Source organism: Pyrus communis, chromosome 3 (genome assembly GCF_963583255.1).
Source record: "Pyrus communis chromosome 3, drPyrComm1.1, whole genome shotgun sequence".
Lineage (NCBI taxonomy): Eukaryota > Viridiplantae > Streptophyta > Magnoliopsida > Rosales > Rosaceae > Pyrus > Pyrus communis.
Genome location: NC_084805.1, coordinates 20,471,457 through 20,477,283, shown reverse-complemented (window position 1 = coordinate 20,477,283; position 5,827 = coordinate 20,471,457). Strand labels below are relative to the sequence as shown.

At 37.1% G+C, this 5,827-nt stretch overlaps 1 pseudogene; it reads right to left on the bottom strand.

Moving 5' to 3' along the window:
• Positions 1-1,760: 1,760 nt before the first annotated feature.
• LOC137728399 (uncharacterized) lies at positions 1,761-4,455 on the bottom strand (annotated as a pseudogene).
• Positions 4,456-5,827: the final 1,372 nt, after the last annotated feature.

The following is a 5,827-nucleotide window of genomic DNA, read 5'->3' as shown; positions in this document are numbered from 1 at the left end:
ATAATCGTTGGATTTTAATCCAACGATCTACACTTCTTAATCATAAGGATCCTCTCCTTGGGCTCAAGAGAGGATCCAAATCCTAGATTACCTTCTAAGTTGGAGTTCATTATCTGGGATTAGACTATGTCACAAAACATCAAAACCAAAAGGAAGTAAAGACAAAATATCATACTGTGAAGATAAGAAGTGGAAAAAGGCCACCACCACCGGTAAAAGCAGAAAAAGGGTTACTCATGCCAGCTAGTCTGCAATCAACTTAGCAGTTCTAAAATTGGAAAAATGTTCAAGCAGTAAGTAAAACAAGTCAATGGGATAAGACTTATCCGCACTTTGGATACGCCAGTAAACACGATAGACGTGTTTTCCCGTTCTCACATGGCATCGGATTATTAATTCGGAGTGTCATGAACTCACAGTGAATAAAACTTACATACAATCCAAATACGCCATTAAACGCGATGACATGTGTTTTCAAGTTCCACATGGCATTGGGTTATTAGTTCGGAAAGTCACGGGCTCACGGTGAGAGACATATGAAGGTCTCTCTCCAATAGCAAAGAGAAACTTATCTACAAGTAGGACACTATTGTTGAAAAAAAAAAAAAAAAAAAAAAAAACCCAGTAACCATTGTCATATGGAGAAAGTTGAAACACATGACAATACTGTGTTGGGATGACATACTCCACAGTTCCGTCCTAGTTGTAAGTTCTTTCTCCCAATGGGTTTGCCTATTGTACAGTCCAGTTTTTGGCAACCATTCCTAACCGATAAGCATATGACAGTAACAGATCATCACTCTGTACATAAAATACTGTAGCGAGACACTGGATGAAATATTGATCAATCAAAATTGCTAAATTCTATTAGAACATTGCCAATTACAGTAACGTATGAGCTACATTTTTACAGAGCTAAATTCAGATCAGATTGTTTTGATCATTTAAAAAAATTTGTTTTCATCATCGGAGGTGGGAAAACCCTTGAGCACATCTCTTAACGCATGGTAATGGCTTACACACTTGTGGTCTGTTATTATGTTGCTCGAAAGCACAATCCTCTGAAAATGCTCACCCGGATACCTTTTCCAAAGCGTAAAATACTCCCTTCTTCTGCCGTTGCTGCTGCCAGCATGTGCGTCCACATTCCTCTTTAGGTAGTAAACGGTACCTGGTACAAATAACTCCTCAGGCACTTTACAGGCAGCTCCTCCACTTTTAATAGCAACAGTGTTATCTGTTACTTCTCTGTCATTTAAAGGGACCCCGGGAGCAGTAGGCGTTTTTTTTATGATGGGACCACCTGTTCAGACACCACAAGATAATTTGGTGAAGGGAAGATCATATGGTGTCAAGCATGTTAAAGCTTAAATTAATCAATAACGATTAATGAGGTATAGCGACCCATCTGTTGAGATTTGATGCTTCCCCAACAAAACAAACACCATCAAGCAGAGAAGAATGAAAATCATACATGCGACATAGCCAACAATTATAAATTGATGGTGCGAAAAATGCAGCCAGAGATTATTTTGAAGTTTCAAATTCACAATGCCCAACATTTGCAGCGTAAATATTCATCAATCACAGTACATATATATAGCATTTTTGTTACAATAAACATGTCACGACACAGCAAGGAATAAAGATATAGTTGACTGAACTTATATACAGTAGCATTGACACTTTAGGCACAGAGCAGGGTGGGATTACCAGAAGAACTTTTACTGCTCCCAAACTTTGCATAATCAGAAAGCTTCCGAGCAACATCTTGCACCAAAGACACAACCTGCTTTGCATTTGTAACCAAATCACTTCTCCAGTCTTCCTTCTCAATCACTCTTCCTGCAAAACATAACACAGAAACAAATAAGTATGAACTATGATATTTTGATAAAGCCTTCACAGTTAACATCAAATTGTCAGTGGTGCAAAAAAACTATGGTCACAAAAGAAGAAACTTTTCCGTTTTCCATGAATTGATGAATGATGCTTTCAAGTTAACATAAATATGTCAACTTTTCATCCGTTTTGGTGCTTTAAAATTATTCATGGTCAAATTCTTTTGCTTTTCCACAATAATCCAAGCAAGAGAAATAGACACGAACTAAAAGAGGTGCAAACTAATTTTAATTCCAAGCAGTGGAACAGGCAGCATAGACCTTACCAAAAGAAGTGCACAGCCAGTTTTTTTCTACCAAAAGAATTGAAAGGCTTATATCCATAGAATCGCAAAAAAAAAATCCATAGATTTCCAAATTACCACGCAGCATTAATCCCAAAATGCAAGTTCAAGGTCCCGATCGAATTCTTGAAACTTAGAAATTTCTGAGAATAGACGGTGCAGGCAAATTACAAGGAAAGCAGAAAGTATCAATTGCAAGCAACAGATTTACAAAAACTAGTTCAACATCTTCTTTGAGTTCTTAATCATTTGGTATATGAAGCAATTTAGTCTCAATTCAAACGACTAGTGTGCTTTATTTTTTCTCAACCTATTTTGAAAAAGAGTGCCAGGACTGTGAAGAAGCACATTCATTTACTCACCAATCGGTTTGAAGAATTTCACTCCTCAACCTCGGTAGAGATGCTGGACTTAGCCTAGGTATAATATCATCCTGCATAAAAAGATGTCTTTAAGTTTGTAAGAATTTAAGAAGGGAAAAATAACAAATAAAACCATAGAAAATTAACTGCAACGAGTAGATATAATTAGATTGAAAGTGCTTCTTCTAACTAGAGAATTGACTGCACCTTCCCACCTGCATCACAACAGTTGTTACATAACTGGAGCAGCTTTCAGCAAGTTCGCTGGAGAAACAAGGTGGCGTTGCATATCCCATGGCAGAGACAATCTTTGGATTGAACCCCAGCTCCTTAGCTGACTTTTTGCAGAGCATTATTGCAAGTAAAGCAGCTGTAGCACCTCCGAGCGAATGACCAACTAGCCTTAACTTAAATCCCAGTTAATGAATTGGGCTCAACTACAACCAACAATGACAAAAAATCTGGTCGGGAGAAAAAAAACACAAAATCCTCGAACAAGATTACACCACTCAAAAAAACAATAACAAAGAAAAGTGAGGGTACAAAGATTCACCACCTCATATTTCTCTAAGCACTTCCTTATATTTCCCATCCTGTGACTAAGAAACCAGCGAGCAGCTTCTGTAGTGCCAAAGTGGGTTGAATAACCCTCAAATGTGACTTCACCATCGCTAGAAGAAACAACATCAGTTATAAGGTCATATACAGTATGAGTACCACGGATTCCTAAAATCACAAGTTTTTTACAAGGATCTATCCCTATATAATATCCAGGTCCCATGACACTGGAATCTTTGACAAATTTCAAGACATTGCTTTCACGAAGCATGGTGTTCCTTGCAAGAGCTGCATTATCACCTTATAAGAATTTTTTGCTAACTCAGAGTGGTAGAAGAGATCTTGCACCTAAAACACAAAACAAATGGCAAATAACTAATGACAACCACATTTTCACCACAATCATACTTGCCACAAAATATTATGTGTTTGTACAAACTAATTGCAGAAGCAAGAAACATTTTCAGAATTAAAAAGATCATGTAATTCGTATTACCATGGAATCTGAGGAGACCTGGACACCATTAACAGCCTCAAACGGATTTACAGAAGCTTGACGAAGATAAATGAGAAACAAACCAACGGTGAGATCATTCAAACTCCAATCCTCAATTCCTATCTTACTGCGTTGGATGCTTGCAATGATCTCCGAGACTGATCGATTGGTGGGTGGGGTTTTGTTTCCCACTTCATTTCCTGCAACTTTCGAAACTGAACAATCTTCACTCACAACTCCAACTGCAACTTCCAAATTAAACAATTTCCTCCAAAACCAATGACCACCCAAGTTCCAAAAGACAAATTTTAATTCTTTTCAACCAAGCCAAACCACAACTTCCAAACTACATATTTTATTTTCATGCACAGCTAATATTGCAAGTTCCAAATTACACAAAATCATTCAAGACCAATGACTACCCAGTTGCCCCAACATGACAAGTTTTTATCTTTTTTAACAAAAGCGATACTCTAAACTACTCTAATTTACACGAAAGGGATTCGAACTGGGGTACCTGCAGGGGTTGGCAGAGCCCATCTGCACAATTGAAGAGCTGGCTCGAGAACTTTGGGGAGCCAAGCAAGCTCCAACCTTTTCCTCTTGCTATCGACCAAATCTTCATCCTCACTCGAAGAGCTGCTAATGCCACCAGCAGCTTTTGGCCCCAAAGTAGCTTGCTGAGGACTAACAGCTTTCGGCTTTTTCGGTGCGTCCGATTCTCCTCCTTTTTCTGCTTTCGAGTGCTGCGATTTAAACAGATTCACGTAGCTGTATACAAACCGCCGGTAAAATTCCTCCCTCCTCACAAAGCTTTGCGTAAAAGCTACACATTTCGTGACCCAAAACAAAACAAAACGAAAAATTCATTCTTGCAGTTTGAAAAGAAATGAAGAACCGAGCAACAGTGCTTTTGGGCTAAAAGTGCTTACGCAAGCTGTTGAAGAGCTGCTTGGAGAAATGCTCTGAGAGGAAAAAAAAAAAGAGAGAGAGAGAGAGGGAGACGGCTCGGAGATTTAAATCAGTTGGCAATGGCGGTGGGGTGGCCGCCGAGGCACAATGTACGGAAACAGAAGATCGAGTGGTTATTTCATATTGGCTTTTTAACGGTACGAGATTTGCATAACGCGTAACTTTACTTTTTTTTTAATTAAAAGTCAATTTAAATGTTCTATGAAATTGTCTACCATCTATCATTTTGGTCAGTACAATTTTTTTGGGTAATTTTCAAAGTTTTGTAACTCAATCGTTTCTTAATCAAATCCGACCCATAATATATCAAAATGAAGATAGGAAAGTGTATAACAAGATTATATCTATTTAGAAGCCAATGGTTGCCAGAGATGACCAAAAAATAGCCTGAAAAGTGACTGATCTGCAAGAAAACTAGAAAACTCGTTGGAAACTGGGTAAATTTTAAACATTCATAACTTCTTCAATACTCAACGAAATTGAGTGATTAAAAGATAAAAATCATACTTCTCGGCGAGACGAAGAGAATGGTATCTTTATCGAAGGCTAGCTCACCGTAGTTTGGCCGGAAAACGGCTCAAAAATGGCTAACTTGAAACCAAGACAGCCACTTTTGAGCCAATCACCGGCGAGTTTTTTAGTTTTCCGCTAACCAATCACCTTTCAAGTTATTTTTCGACCATCTCCGGCAACCATTGGGATTCCATATAGGTATAATCTTGTTCTATACTTTCCTATCTTCATTTTGATATATTATAGGTTGAATTTGGTTAAGAAACGATTAAGTTACGAAACTTTGAAGGTTGCCCAAAGAGTTTTTAATGGAATGACCAAAATGATGAATAGTGGACAATTTCAAGGAACATTTCTATTTTGGCTAAAAAGCCTTTCATATTTGTACTGGACGGTATGGACAAATTTACTCTCACATGTACATGGATACCAAAAGTAATTTTACTAAACTTCCAAAAAGATTTTGTATAAATTATTTGAATTCGTATAATTTCTTTATCTTCTATATTCAATTTACTCTTTTATTTTTAATTAAAATGTTAATATCTATTTAAACTCAACTTTACTGTCTAAACTAATCTCACAAATTCAATTCAATATGTAAATTTATCGTTATACTTATTTAGAAAATAAAAACCCAAAATCAATATTCATGAATGTTCTGCAACTCATTCAATCTTAATTTTATTGATTGAAATAAGAGAGCAGTCAAATAAATGGTGTTAATTCTTCTACACAGAA